Raw genomic sequence first — 15830 nt, 5'->3', positions numbered from 1 at the left:
GGATGACAGAGGTGATGCTCAGACTTCTTCAGGGTGCAGGCCTGACACCCTCCTGCATTCTCCACTTTCTGTTCTCTGACTTTGCCAGTGTCGGCCCAAGGAGAACACTGCCACAGGCTTCCCATAAGCAGGTAAGTGGGGCCTGTGCTTCTGCTGCATCAGCAACTTTCCTCTGCACAGCACCCTGGAGAAACCTCCTCATCTCCAACCTAGGACCCACAGACAGAGGGATGATGAGGAGCTCATTAAATGTTTAAGCATGAAATATAGTGTAACTCTAGTTTGAATTAGTTTCTCTGAGCATTTGGGGATGGTTGAGGGAATCTGATTATGTAAATAATGCGTAAATTCCTCATGCAAAAGATAAACTTTCATCAGCTCGATAACTCAGGTTGAGCTTTGGGCTTGGGGTATAAAGAAAACACTGATTTCTTTAACTCAGTTGGTTTATTAATGTTTTTAAACTGTAATCGAGTGAGGCAGAGTGATGTGGGTAGGACAAGAAGAGCACTGGACAAGGTGTCCAGAGCTCTTGATTCTGATCCTGGCCTCACCTTGTGTGATCTTGGAATAGCCTTTTACTTTTCCTGGCCTTGGTTTACTTATCTGATTCAAATGGGTCACAAGATCTTGGTTTTCCTACTTCATAAGGATACGATGAAGACAGAATGAGACAATGGATGCAGAGCAAATGCTGCTTCAGGTGTGATATCACTGTGCCAACTGTTTGTCACCAATCTGCAGTGAGATAATTGCAGTAAGTAAGAGTAAACATTTACAAATTTTTATCGCAATTTGACATTGCAGTGACAGACAAATGTGTGATTATGGGCCTCACTTCATTTAAGAGGTTAAAAAGCGGTTTGAGTGTTGTCAAGTTCACATGATAAGTTATACTTGGCATGAGCTTCATACTAGTATTAGTCCATGATGAGTTAGAAATAAAACCAACAGAATAACAACAAAAAAGCTGGCTCTTCATCGCAAACGTTTTTGAGAAACAACGATGCCTGTTCGTACCTTCAGAAGTCCCAAAGCCGTAGGACAATTTGTAACTGAATGAGGTGTGGTGTGAAGAAGCGGATACCAGGGTAGAAACGCCGTGAGGCAGTCGTCGAGCTGGCTGTTCTGCTCATTTGCTATGTGACCTTGGATATGTCACTCTTCTCTCCAAGCTCCTGATGTTATATATAATCTCTACCTGGTGTTTTCTCCTTTTGACAAAGGTCCTGGTATAAAATCAAGAAGACCAAAATTGCTGTTAATAAAAGGGATCAGAATTGGTTTAAGAACTAGGCATAGGCTTGGGAGGTGTAACTGATTGCAAAAATGGCCACAATCCTTTATCCCTCCCTGCATTTATTTGCTTTACAAAATTTTTTTTTAATTTTTAATTTTTTATAAACATATATTTTTATCCCCAGGGGTACAGGTCTGTGAATCACCAGGTTTACACACTTCACAGCACTCACCAAAGCACATACCCTCCAGGGAAATACAAATCAAAATCACAGTGAGATATCACCTCACACCAGTCAGAATGGCTAAAATCAACAAGTCAGGAAATGACAGATGCTGGCGAGGATGCGGAGAAAGGGGAACTCTCCTACACTGTTGGTGGGAGTGCAAGCTGGTGCAACCACTCTGGAAAACAGCATGGAGGTTCCTCAAAATGTTGAAAATAGAACTGCCCTATGACCCAGCAATTGCACTATTGGGTATTTACCCTAAAGATACAAACGTAGTGATCCAAAGGGGCACGTGCACCCGAATGTTTATAGCAGCAATGTCCACAATAGCCAAACTATGGAAAGAACCTAGATGTCCATCTACAAAATGATTTTATCTTTCACCATCAGGTGGTGGAATCTACTTCTTCTTTTGAAAATGGGATAGCCTTGTGACTGGCTTTGGTAATACAGTGTGGCAGAAGACAAGGTGCAGCAATTCTGAGTCAAGGAATCCCTGCCCAGCTACCATATGACAAGTGATGAGCTGCCAACTTGAGGCCACCCTAGATCAGCCAATCCCCCAACAACTTGGCAGCCAACTACAGATTCACCAGTGAGGCCACCTGGGACCAGAAAAATCAGCAAGCTTAGACTAGTCCAAATTGTTGACCTGTTTAAAAAAAAAATATGTTAAATAAATGTTTATTGTTCTAAGTAACTAAGATTTGGGGTCATTTGTTATGCAGTAGAAACTAATTGATCCAGGAGTAAAATGGCAAAATAAGATTGAGCCAGTTTGACCAGAGCATCTTTTTGTTTTGTTTGTTTGTTTTTTGAGAGAAAAAGAGAGCGTGATCATGGAAGGGGAATGGGAGAGGGAGAGAGAGTCTTAAGAAGACACCATGTCCAAAGCAGAGCCTGAAGTGGAGCCAGAAGAGGACTCTGATGTAAGACTCATTGTGAGGCTCAAACTCACAACCTTGAGATCATCATCTGAGCTGAAGTCAACAGTAAGATGTTTAACCGACTGAGCTACCCAGGTGTCCCAAACTAGAGCATCTTTCTGCCTTTCCTTCTCTCTTGCATTCAGCTCAAATGTTGAGTCTGCTTCCCTAATCCCATTCAGTGAATTATGTTATTTCAAACTGTACCTCCACCAATGACTCTTTGACATGCTGGATTATGGACCTGCTTGAAAATAGGGTGAAAGCTCAGGTCTCATGTTTCAAAAACAAAAAATGTACATCTCAACATTTATGTATACTCTGTATGCAATTTTAAGACTCTAGGGTTCCATTGTGAATCCCTCTGACCAGGCTTAGAGTTCCCTGTATAAACCAGTCATTCTCCCCATCTTCTTTCAAAATGTTCTCTCATTCTCCACTATAAAGGTTTCCCCATCCTCTCTCTTAGCTGCTAAAGGTCTTTCTAACCTTATCAGTTAATTCACACAAGACAATATTAGAACAATAATGCATTAAAAATGTAGAGTCCTTGGAAATGACCTCCAAAATATTCTCATATATAGCATCTCAGTTAATCTTTTTACAAGCCCTGTGAAATATAAAGGCAGGACCTGCTATCCCTACTTATCAGTGAAGAGACTGAGCCTCAGTCGAAGGGTGTGATTACTCAAGATAACTCATTTAATAAAGGGCAGCATCTGGATCCCTAGAGCCGTTCTATGTTACTTTGCTTTCTAGAGACATGGCAGGCAAATAGCAAAATCATATGGAGAATGCTTACCCTGTGTGTGAGGAGCATCAGGAAGACCATGCAGCCATATGGATAGCAGGGAAACCAGTAGGAGTTGAGGCCAGGAGGCTGGAATGCCTAGCAGATATAGGACTTTGGAAGCTTCTACCCCAGAGTATGAGCAGGAGAGATTGTCAGTAATATTTTAGGCTTAACCTCACCTAAGAAAGTTCCATCATTAATTGCATCAGCCTATAAATATCTTCCTCCTCCCCCGTTCCCAAAAAGGAAGGGATCTCAGAGTCTTTCACACAGTCCAAACTTAGAATAATTTACACTTCATCTTAAACATGCCAGTCTATACCTTTCACAGCAAAACACAACTTGTTGAATTTTATTTTTAAAACAACCAAGAGAAGATTAGTCTGTCTTGGGCACTTGATGTTCTTCGAACCAATTCAAGAAAAACGAGTCTTTGGCACTTAGTACAGTACTAGAAGCACAACACTGTGTAAAACATTGAGCTATTATTATTGTTGTTGCTATTGTTGTAATAGCATCCCTTCAAACAAGAATATTTTTATGGAAAGGAACTCTGAAGCCATTTACAGAACCCTCCCCCTATTTCTGTAATCCAGAGAGCTGCCTTGCCCATTTGCTTACTCAAATAGGGACACATTCTTTTTCTTTCTCCAAGGAAAAGGGACTATAGAACATCCTTGCCCTGGGATGTTTGTCTTTGAATGGCCTGGGAACCATGGGATTCAATAGGCACATTCTCCCCTCTAGGATTCAAAGTAACGAAGTACATGGTCTGCACTGTTACCATGGCTCCACTGGCTTGTTTGGCTTTCTGTGAGAGCATTTTCAACCTCACATTCCTGGTTGTATTTAAAAATTGTTATGTTATATGCTCAGGAGCTGGAGTAAGAGGGCACGGCTGGGCATGGAGAGTCTGGGTGAATGGAAGTGAACAGATTGGGTACATTGATCCAAGGCCAACACACATAGCTCATTTGGTGCACACTAATTCTGATCTTACAGGTCACTAATTTCTTATGGGCTATCCAGTCGATAACATAGGTCTCTTTCAAGTGGGGGCCAAAGCTGGAGTTCATTTCTTATAGAAATGGATGAACAGTGTCTTAGTTAAGAATTTTCTGATTGAAAATAACATAAACCAACTCAAGTCAGTTTAAACAGAAAAAGGAATTTGCTGGAAGGATAATGGGACCTCTCATGGAATCCTAGAAAGACAGAATAATTACATCTCTGGAAAAGGCTGGAGCAGAACATCTTTGGTGACCCTGAGAGCTATTATTTTTGATTACCCTATATTCATTGCCCTTTCTATCATCATTCCAATTTTCTTTTGAAAAAGTATCTTTTACCTTTTGAATACAACCTGGTAGAAGTGTAAGCAGGGGTCCCTTACCCTAGGTAAGGAGAAGCCACATCACCCAAAATAGATCAGTTAGAAACTTCCTCCCTGGAATTTGAACTTTGATCAGAAATTTAGAGATTAAAAGTAGTTGGGATTTATTTATTCTGGCTGTAGTGCCTGTCCCAGCCCCCTTTTCCCATAAGACTAATTCTAATGTTACCATTTCTTAATGCCCTGGAGGTACTTTTCAGGTTTTTTAGCTTTACCAATAATTCTCCAAGGTACCCCCATTCTAATAATTACTCATTTCAATAAATAACCAAAGTCAGTCTCTTTTGCTGGCAATAAAAGAACTCTGATCAATACATAGACATCTCTTCAGAAAATTGCCATTGATTTGGATCAGCTCACTACCCCTACTTTTTATATCTCACAACCAGAATTTTTTAGGAGAGAGAATTTGGCATATTTTGAGTCAGGGGTCCATTTGATCAAATCTGCCTATGGAGCAGGGTCATATATTATGAACATAGCTGCCAGAAGCTAATCCCTTTGGGGCAAAGGCAATTCCCAGGAAAGAGACACTTTTTCCAAGTAAAATGGAATACACACAGAAAACCTTGGCGATCAGAAAGCATCACATGGTATACTGAAGCAAATCTGGTACTGGGAACTAAGTGTAAGCAAGTGATATTGTAAATCAGTTATTGACTAGATATAAAGATGCGTAGTTGATCATGAAACCCACATTTTGAGTGGCAGCACAAGCTTGGGTTAAAGCCCTCCATAGGCTCCATTTTGAGCTGTACTTTTCAACAATAATGACTGCTATACCTTAGTCCATCTAAACAGTAAATCTAGCCTTGGATAGTCCAGCACATAAACATAATGCGGATGAAAGAGGAGCTTCTAGTGTTGGACCTCAGAACTTTGCTCTTCTTTTCCCTAGAGCTATGTTTCTTTCCTACTTTCATTTGCTAACCTAGCCCTGTGATAACAGATATGAATTATCTATATGTTTGGCTTAGTTCTCTATTATACTTAGGCAAGAATAGCCACCAGTTATTTTCTTCCAGTGGTACTACTCATTTTCCAAGGCATTGATTGGGTCATTTAAGGAAGAAATCTTGTAAAAATCTGAAATCCCAATTATATTTATATCCTTTGGTCAATTTGCTCAAATATTTGTTCTTATTCTCTCTCTCTCTCTCTTTGGTTCTCACTCTTTTACAAATAAAGTTTCTCTGCACACTTGACATGCACATTTAAGAGGATTAATTTCTAATACCTTTGGAGTCAAAGACCACAAAAGCAGCTGATCTTCAGTAGAAGCCCCATTTGCCTTTCAAGGGGATGTCCTGGGCATCTCTCCTCACCTTGGCTGAAACCGAAATTTCTAACCCCTCTTATTTTCCATGATAAACACAAACATTGTGCACAGACACAATCTTGAGGCCATTTCTGACTCTTCTCATATTTTTCCAAAGAATACTCACCTCATGGGCTAGTGGCTACAGGTTACCAATGCTGTAGGAACTGAAATTTCCCACATTCCTGGTATTCCTGATCAGAGAACAGTGTTCTCCATTCTTTTCTGTGCAAGGAGTTGCATGGTAAACTCTAGAAAGTCTGTAAAATTAACATTTCATAGCTCAGAATACACATATTGAACAAATGGACATCTACATGTAAAGAAGATTGATCTAGACACAGACTTTACACCCTTTGCAAAAAAGTCAAAGTGGATCACAGACCTAAATGTAAAACATAAAGCTTTACAACTGGGAAGATAACATAAAGGAAAATCGAGATGACCTTAAATCTGGCAATGACTTTTTAGATATGACACTAAAGGCATGATCCATGAAGGGAAGTCATTGATAAGCTGGACTTCATTAAAGTTAAAAATATCTGCTCTGCAAAAGACAATGATGGGAGATTGAAAAGATGAGCCACTGGGGAAAAATATTTGCAAAAGACTTATCCGAGAAAGGATCATTATCTGACATATACCAATGAGACTTTAAACTCAACAAAAAGAAAACAATTAGATTAAAAAATGGGCCAAAATAATGGGATATCAAGACATACTTATTAGAATGGCCCAAATCTGGAAAACTGACAACACCAAATGCCGGCAAGGATGTGGAACAACAGGAACTCTAATTCATTTCTCTTGAGAATGCAAAATGATGCAACTACTCTGGAAGACAGTTTGGCAGTTTCTTGCAAAACTAAATAGACTCCTACCATAAAATCTAGCTATTGCTATCCTTGGTGTTTACACAGTGGAGTTGAAACCTTATGTCCACACAAAAACTTGTACTTTATAGTGGCTTTATTCATAATTGCCAAAACTTGGAAGCAAACAAAATGTCCTTCAATAGGTGAATGGATAAATAAACTGTGGTACATCCAGACAATGAATATTATTCAGAGTTAAAAATAAATAAGCTATCAAGTCATGAAAAGACAATCTAGAAAGGTTATATACCATATGACTACAACTACGTAATATTGTGGAAAAGGCAAAATTATGGAGACAGTAAAAAGATCAGTTGGTGCCAAGAGTGGGTGGTAGGGGAGTGATGAATATGAGGAGCACAGAGGATTTTTAGGGCAGTGATCTACTCTGGAGGACATCATAATGGTGGTTGTAGGTCATTACACATTTGTCTAAACCCATAGAATGTGCATCACCAAGAATGGACCCAATGTAAACTATGGACTCTGGGTGATTTTGTGGATGTGTCAATGTACATTCATCAATTGCATCATGAACCACTCTAGTGACAGATAGTAATGGGGGAAATGAAGAATGAGTTGGGGCAGAGAGCATATGGGAAATCTCTGCATCAATTTTGCTGTGAGCCTAGAACTGCTCTAAGAATGATCTTTAAAAAAAAAAATCCACATTGTAAAAATGAATCAAATAATCAACACTATCTTGTGCTGAGCCCTGTTTGATATGGGGGGAGCTGAAGGAGATGCACTCCAAGAGCAGTAGGCTTATGTCAGCATTATGGCATAGATGCTGCAATAATCCCATTTTACTGGTAAGGAAACTGAGATTCAAAGAGGTCCACCTGACTAGTGATTAATAGAGTTGGGATTCAGATCTAGAGCTCTCTGATGGCAAAGTCCATACTTCTCAAGAAACACATGAAAGAGCTGGAACAAAACAATATGTCTTGGGAAACCAGGGTGGGTCAGACACAGAACACTGTGTGGGAGTGCTGTAGAGTGGAAAGGATAGAAGAATCTGGTTGTCTGGAGAAAGAAGGGAAGGTTTCCTAGAGGAGGCAGAAATTTCCAGATCTTTGACATGTGTTTTGTAAAGGAACTGATTTAATGGACATTTATAAATAAGGAGATTTCACCAAAAAAATATGAATGTATGTCTTCTTTCAAAAAATCATCTCTCAGAACCCTCATTCTACTCTTGGTATGACAACAACTGACTATGCTAAGGAAACATTTATTCCCTTCCTTGGGATATCTGCTTTCTGATTTGCCCTTTAGTACCCACCTTTCCAGGGCTGCTTGGTACATTGTCAATTCCTGTCTGGCTCCTGTAGGCTGTTGAGTTTGGGGCCTCCCCCGCAATATCTGAAGGACTTCACAGTCTTCTCCTTTTTCCTTCCTTATGACCCTTAGCCCCAACCCAGGAAAAGGTCGCCCTAGTACATCCCAAGGTCAAGGAGAATTTTAAGCCAGAATGTCTGGAGTTGAGTGAGCTCAAATGATGAGGGAAGAGGTGAAGAGCTTTTGCCTCTAACTGGAACTGTTTACCCTAAACTGGAAGGTCTCGATGGCCACTTTAAAGAGCAGGCCAGTACCAAGTTTGGGCAGATCAAGAAAGATCTCAAATTGTTCCATAAGAAATTTAAGTCACACATGAGCAAGAATGTTGTGATGAAAGTGGCTATGGGCTGCTGGGGAACTTTTATCCTTGGATTGAATCCTTATACCTGTTATGTCAGCTGAACTGCTCCCCACCAAGCCCTTCCAACCACAATTACGAGAGTATGATAAGGGTGTCAACCACCATTTACTGAACACTCATTACATGTGATTCTGGACGAAGGGCTTCACATACTCATTTAATCATTTAATGCTCATTTAATATATTTTTTTAATTTTTTATTTAATTTTTTATTTTTTATAAACATATATTTTTATCCCCAGGGGTACAGGTCTGTGAATCACCAGGTTTACACACTTCACAGCACTCACCAAAGCACATACCCTCCCCAATGTCCATAATCCCACCCCCTTCTCCCAACCCCCCTCCCCCCAGCAACCCTCAGTTTGTTTTGTGAAATTAAGAATCAATGAAACAAGATGGAATTGGGAGGGAGGCAAACCATAAGTGACTCTTAATTTCACAAATGCTCATTTAATCTTTACAGCAATGTTGTAAGGTGGGTATTGCCAGCTCCATTGTACAAATGAAGAAACTGTGGCTCAGAGAGACTAAGCAAGTGAGCCATGAGACACAGCTGGAAAGTGACAAGAGATGAGATCAGGTCTAGTAATCTGAATCCAAAGCTCATGTCCTTAACAATGACACCAGTGTCACTTAGTGTGTGGGCCGCAGGTTCCCTGCATCAGATGACCAAATCATAGAAATGTATATTCTTAGACCCCACTCAAAATTGGAATCTCTGTACATCCCCTTGGAGCCAGGGTGGTGTTCCTTGAGGCTCACAGAAGTTTAAGGAGGCACAAGTGGCTGGGCTTCTTTGCTCCCAAGGCACACCTCTGCCCAGACAGCACCTTCTTGCCCTTGAGAGGCTGGGCCTGGCTCACTGCTCCACTCCAGTCTGAGCTCCGCAGGCTGATGAATTATTGAAGTCATTTCATGGATCAGAAGGAATCTTCAAGGGCATTACCTTTGCCTCCTTATTTTTTAGGAGACAAGGAAACTGAAACTCAGGAAGGATGAATGACTTGACCCAGGGCACATAACAACCCAGAGACCTTCCTTCTCCATCTGCTGTGTACTCCTTGTGCTGAGGGTTCCTTGCCTCCTCTGCCCTTCCTTCCCCCTTCTTCAGGCAGATGCACCTTTCTTCTCCCCGGTAAAGTGGATGGAGCCTCAGCTTTATTTGAGGGCTGGCGCTTACAGAGACAGAGCATTCAGGAAGGCACGGGGCCTGTCTTGCACTTATAGCAGAAAGTTGTCACCTTCACGGCATGCAGCCACAACATTTGCATTTGGACTGCTGAACATAAACAGAATCCAGCGCCATCCCCAAATCAGGAACTTCACCCAGATTGTCTCTGCCATGTCCTCGCATGAGCCCAAAGCATCTCAATTCTTTTGCTCTCGGCAGCCCCTGCCTCAAGCCTTTCAAAGCCAATAAAAATCCTTAGGTGCCACTTTCCCCTGGTTTTATGTTTTTTTTTTCCCCTCCTCCTCTCTCTCTCTCTTTGCAGCTGCCTTCAAAACAGAGAGGAGAAACCTCTATTCGGTTCTGACAACAAGAGCTCTCCGTGCATTTTTCGCCTTGTGTTTTACTTCTGTCATTGATCAATAGACTTAAATGCCAGGCCTCCATCACAGCTGCAGACTTTGATTGCCCAGACTGTCTTGGCCCAGCGGAGCTTGTCTGCTTGAGTTCTGATGCTGAGAAATGTCACAGTGGGGAGGGGCCCTGAGCCTCTGTCGGCTTGCAAGGGAGGGGAGTGGTGACAGCTCATTGGGGGCATCTCCGGGCATCCCACAGGCCCTGAGGGTTACCAGTGGGCTGGAACTCGTTCCTGTCTGGGGCTGTTTGCAGCCACAGGTAAAGTCTGTCTTAGTGCAGGCGTGGAGTGAGAGAAGCATCTCCAGTGTCCATGGCAACGGAGACTCATTAATCTGCTTGCCATGAAATCCTCAGGGAAAAGGGATGTCCACAAGGAGTCCCCCAAATCCTGGTCTTGACTGGGATGCTCACCAACAGTGTGACATTTGGTCTGTCACTCAACTTAACTGAGCCTCAGTTTCTACAGCTCTGAAAAAGCTCCCTATTCTCACTGGCAGTCTGAGAAGTAAACGCAGGCACGGAGGTGCTTTGGAAAGTGTAGAATATCATGCGAGTGGGGGGAATGGTATTCCTATCCTGGTGGAGGACCAGGGGTACAGGGCTTTTTTGAACTTCATCCACCTAATTGTCTCTTACTATGGAAACGCACCAGGAGATGGGCTGTTTTCAGAACAATTCTCACTTCCTAATGTACCATGAAAGTTAAAATTACAGGTAGATGTGGAAGAAAGGGTAACTAGGCAGTTTGCTAAATTATTCACAAATGCTTCTGTTCAACAGCTACATTTCAGTAATCCTCACCTCCACCTGCCTAGACTCACCTCCCTTAAGAACTCACTCATGGGAGGGTCAGGACCTGCAGGGCAAGCGTGGGAAGGCCGCTGTGACATCCGCCTCCTTCCCCAGTTGGGATATGGGTGTGTCTGTACCCTTGTCAGCTGCTTCCATGAAACAGAGGGTGTCAGTCTTAGGTGGCTGGGACTAAGTTCTGCTCATGTTTGAAAACCCTGCTGGCTTGGGTGGTGTCATGGACTAGATCTGAGTCTAGCTCAGCATCCGTTTGGGGGCAGAACTACAAGGACAATGTGTCTGAGAACCACTCTTCTCTGCCCACAGGCCCAAGTCTCTGACCACCAAGGCTGAAGATAGCGCCCCCTAGGCCTGGTCATCAACAACAGGCTGATCATAAAAACAAGCCCATCAAATTGGTGGGTTTTCTCTGAATCAGAGAGGGTTCCTTCCAAAGTGAGAGGCTATTGCCCATCCTTGCTGCTCTGTTGTTCCCAACAACAGAGGGGGTGGGGGTGAAGGTCCCGGGGTGTTAGATCCCCTGATATTTCAAGAGACGTCTAGAATGTGAATCAGGATGTGAAAGTGGCTAAATTTCCAAAAATCAAAGAAACATTTGTGAACCTCCTGTTTGCAAGTCTTGGTCTAAGGCTCTCCAGGCTGGGTAGGATTCTAGAAGGACAGGCATGAAGATGTCTGATTCACTTCCTTTTACTGTCCTTGCGGAGACATGATCCCTCAAAGTCCAGGCTGGCTGCCTTCAGCACAGACTACTCATCTTTCTCCCACCCCAGCTGCACCCCAAATTTCAGCAGAAACTGCTCACACCTCTTCTCCAGAAGGGCAGTTGAACAGAACGTCTGTCTGTCCACCACTAGCTTCCGTCTATTCATGCTGCTTACACAGTCCCCACCTTGAATGTGAGACACAGCAAGGAAACTAACATTCTATATACATCCTCCCAGAGGGCAGGGCGAGAGGGTGGGGACACCATGAGTTCAGCAGTTTCTGATCATTTCCACCTAGTTCAATGGAGCCACATCTTATGTACATTTCCTTTGTGTTAAGGAAAGTACTCACACTTAGTAGAGAAAAAAAATTAAAAAAAAAAAAAAGGAGCCATTGGAATGATTTCAGTGAATCTGTTCAGGAGCCAACAAGCCGGGAAGAAGGGGTGCATGGAGCTCACTCGGTCATCTTGATGCCTCTTGTCCCCTGAAGTGGGATCCTATCTCTAAACTGCTAAGTGTGTTAAATATGGGTTGTAGGGTGCATGCCTCCACTTAGCGCTAATCCTCCCATGACATCAAACAGCAAACTTAACTGGTGATTCAAGTGTCGTCCAAAAGTAATTTGGACTTTCCTGATTTTCACCTTTGTCTCTAGAACCCAACGTCCAATAAGAGAAACCAACTCTGAAAACAGCAGCTGCGTTTAGACATATTTTATCATTCAGAGCTGACACAAACCTACAATAACACCTCTCATGTCACTTGTGATGGAAAACCTGTGCTTGAGCCAGAGAGAAAGGGACAGAGGTACAGTTGGGGCACTGGACACTGAGAGGCCATTAGTGAAGCCCCAGGGTGGCTGTGGGGGTTTCAGAGCTGAGTGCTGCCATTCCCTAGGCCATCTCGGCAGGCTGCATGAAAACTGGGGCTTGGAGCATCACCAGTCAAGTGTGTTAATGGGAGATTACAAAACAAAGATCAGTCACTCTCTCTCTCTCTGACTTTTATGTTTCGTCTCTCCTTCTCTTGGGAAATAAATGAGTACAGATGAGCTAAAGGCCAGTCCTTCTGATCTCTCCTCCTGCCTCTTCCCTTCCAAGATGAAATTTGCTCGTATTTTTCCCTCCCATAGTGTTTCCACTCCACTCATTAATGCTAACGCACACTACTCCTGTATGTGTGCTTGGGCTGAGGTAATGAAGCCTCTTTGCAGCTGACTGTTAACTCGTCTTTGTTCTCCTGTAAAGCAATGTTGCTTCATTCTTTGAGCGCACTTGGAGTCTTGCCATCTCCCCCAGAGCTGTCCCAGGGCTCACGGGGCTCCGTCTCATCTGGACATGCCCATGCCTAGCACTGACCATTCACTACCTGTTCCATCACTGCTTTGTGCCAGTCTTCTCCCCCTTGCTGCAACCAGAGCCTTCCTGAGGGTCACTCATCTTTTAGCTCCTGTCCTTCAGCCTGCCCACAGTACAATACCCTCAGAAGGAGGAGCTATGTGGTGTTAGCCCTATTCAGTGATCTGCGGGAGGTAAAGACATGCAGTAGGATGTATCGATTCTCTCCCTCACCAGCCCTGATGATGTACCTTGGTAAATCTGAAGCTTTTGCCCCTTATTGGCTTTAGGAGGGCCCAAGAGAAAGCCAGAGACCTCCGCCCTGGAATAACAACATCAAACTCACATTAAGAGGGTGGCGGACCATCTGGTGCATTTTATCCCCCTAACTTACAGCTTAATCACTAGTTTGGGGGGATTTTAGGAGTAGGGCCAGCCAGAGTATGGCTGAGGTATACATCTCTCTTTGCGCAGATGTTTCCAAAATTGGTGTTTCTCAAAACTTTCTGCACTATGTGATCACTTGAGGACCCTTGAGGATCACTTGAGGATCACTTGAGGAACCTTGGTAACCCTAAGGTTCCTGATGTCTCATCTAGAGTCTGATTTGGCAGTGAGGTTGTCCTCCCTCTCTGTCCTGTTTGTAACTCTTCCTTGCATCCAATATCAATATTTCAGGAGGAAATTGATTCAACTCAGTGTTTCCCAAACTTGCCTCGCCATCAGGCTCAAGCAGGAGGGCTGATTAAAAATTTGGATAGCACTGGCTTCATCCCAGCTCTACTGAATCTGAGTCCCCAAGAGGAGGTCCTAGCATTTTTATTTTTAAAATAAATATTGTGGGACGCCTGGGAGGCTCAGTGAGGTAAGAATATGCCTTGTGGGGTAAGAATATACCTTTGGCTCAGGCCATGATCCGGGGTCCTAGGATCAAGTCCCTCATTGGGTTCCTTGCTCAGCGGGGAGCCTGCTTTTCCCTCTGCCTGCTGCTCCCCCTGTTTGTGCTCTCTGACAAATAAAAAAACCAATGAAACTTGAAAGTAAAATAAATGGCACAGATGAGTCTAATCAGTGAATTTATGAAGTGTTGACCTAATGAAAGTAACTTACTCCCCCATCATTCTATTATGAAAATTTTCAAACACACAGCAAAATTCAAAGAATTTTTAGTAAACCCACAATCAAGATTCTACAACTGGCATTTTACTATATTCGTTCTATTGTGTATCTACCCACCTATCCATTCCTCTCCCCATCCAGGATTTCATCGTTGTTTTGGGGGCATTTTAACAAAAATTTCAGGCATCAGCACACTCACCCATCAACACTGCAGCATGTGTATTATCAACAAGAGTTCGATATTTGTTTACAGTGTCTTTTTTTCTTTAGAGGTAAGATTTACAAAGTGAAGCAAACATATCTTAAATGTGCCATTGAATGAATTTTGACAAATGCATACATCCCTGCCACCCATGCCCCTCTGAAAGTAGAGAGCATTTTATCACTAAAGAAAGTTCCCTCATACCCCTTCCCAGATAAACTTTGCCCCTACCCCTCAGAGACAATCTTCTGGCTTTATCCTCCATAGCTTTGGCTTAACAGAAACAACCTGTTAAAAGAAGCAAAACTAATTTCCTAACAATATTGGATCCATATCCCCAATATTTTAAATGTTTTTAGTAGAAAAGCTACAGTCAGAGCTATATGGGGGTCCTGAGTCCTGGGCCTGGGTGTCTGTGTCATCCTGCAAAACATCCTCTGAGGTGTGTGTCTGTTGCTCTGGCATTCCCAGGAACAGCTCTTGCAACTGCTATCTTGGTGCTCTGGTGTGCCCATAGTCTTTGTTCCCTCAGTCCTTAGGGCACTGCTTGATTCTGGGGAATCTTGCTCTTCCCAAGCAAAAAAAAAAAGATTCTAGATTCCTGGCTACAGCTTGCTATAATAATTTGACAAAGAAGATGAAGAAGAAGAAAACAGTTTTAGTTATTGGTTTTGTTCTGTTTCATTTGTTTGGTTTTGGGGGGGGCAGCTTTCTCGTTCAGATTTGGGCACATGGGTAACACAGTTTCATTTCACAGTTCTCAATAAAGCTACCTGAACTCTGTATCAGCAACCTCCAGCTACTTCCCTAACTTGCCCTCTGTAATATAAGCCTGTAATTTTCAGTGTGCAGCAGGGGCAAGCTTTATGGGCTGGGGGACACCACAGAGTCTCATCTCACTGCCTGATTGCCACAGGCTAATCGCGTAGAACAGAGCTAATCCTCAAAATGTCAGAGAGAATGAGATAAGCGCCCCACTCCCACCCCCACCCCAACTGTCCCTTTGGATGAGAGAAGTGAGTGGTCTCTAGGCCCCTCAGGCCACAAGTCATCTACCAGGCTTTTCTGGCCTAACCCCTGAGCTTTCCTTCCACTTCCCAGGCTCCCTAAGCAATCAATTGCTCACCCACAAGATCCTGGCGAGTGTTACCTACCCTCCAGCCTTGCTTCTCTTGGTCTTGGTTTTGCATTCCCACAGCTCATCTTAAGGTGTGGGTCTAGCATTAATATACAAAGCAGGTTTTCAGTGATTGTTTGCGGAACTGTTACATAAGAGACTGGAGGCATTGTGACCTCATCCCCACATCTTCGTCCCCAGCCCCACACCAGATGACTGTCATCCGTCGTAAGCAGCCAGTTATTGCTTCCAGAGCTGCGGCAGGGACTCTCCTGACCTTGACAGTGAAATGGGGGTTTTAATCAGCCACAACAGAAGTCATAACTGACCCAAGCACCTTGGCTGTCCATTTTTGGACAGTGGTGCCACTGGCAAATGAGGACGTCTGGGAAGATCAATAAATGGACCAAGGCTCACTCTTCTGATATGAAACATGGTCTTTTGTTAGCTTGTAGTTCAGGCCGTGCTTGA

The 15830-nt window shown here is 43.1% G+C and overlaps 1 long non-coding RNA gene across 1 annotated transcript; it reads right to left on the bottom strand.

The window, feature by feature from the left end:
* Nucleotides 1-443: 443 nt before the first annotated feature.
* Nucleotides 444-15482, bottom strand: LOC101680832. The gene is made up of 3 exons (XR_001178123.2): nucleotides 15397-15482; nucleotides 1021-1229; nucleotides 444-738 (listed from the first exon to the last, which is right to left on the bottom strand). It is a non-coding gene; the product is annotated as an uncharacterized LOC101680832 (long non-coding RNA).
* Nucleotides 15483-15830: the final 348 nt, after the last annotated feature.

This window comes from Mustela putorius, unplaced genomic scaffold (assembly GCF_011764305.1).
Source record: "Mustela putorius furo isolate JIRA1106 unplaced genomic scaffold, ASM1176430v1.1 tig00000174_pilon_pilon_pilon, whole genome shotgun sequence".
In the NCBI taxonomy this organism is placed as follows: domain Eukaryota; kingdom Metazoa; phylum Chordata; class Mammalia; order Carnivora; family Mustelidae; genus Mustela; species Mustela putorius.
The sequence above is the reverse complement of the archived record's forward strand: the minus strand, read 5'-3'. Positions and strand labels throughout refer to the sequence as shown.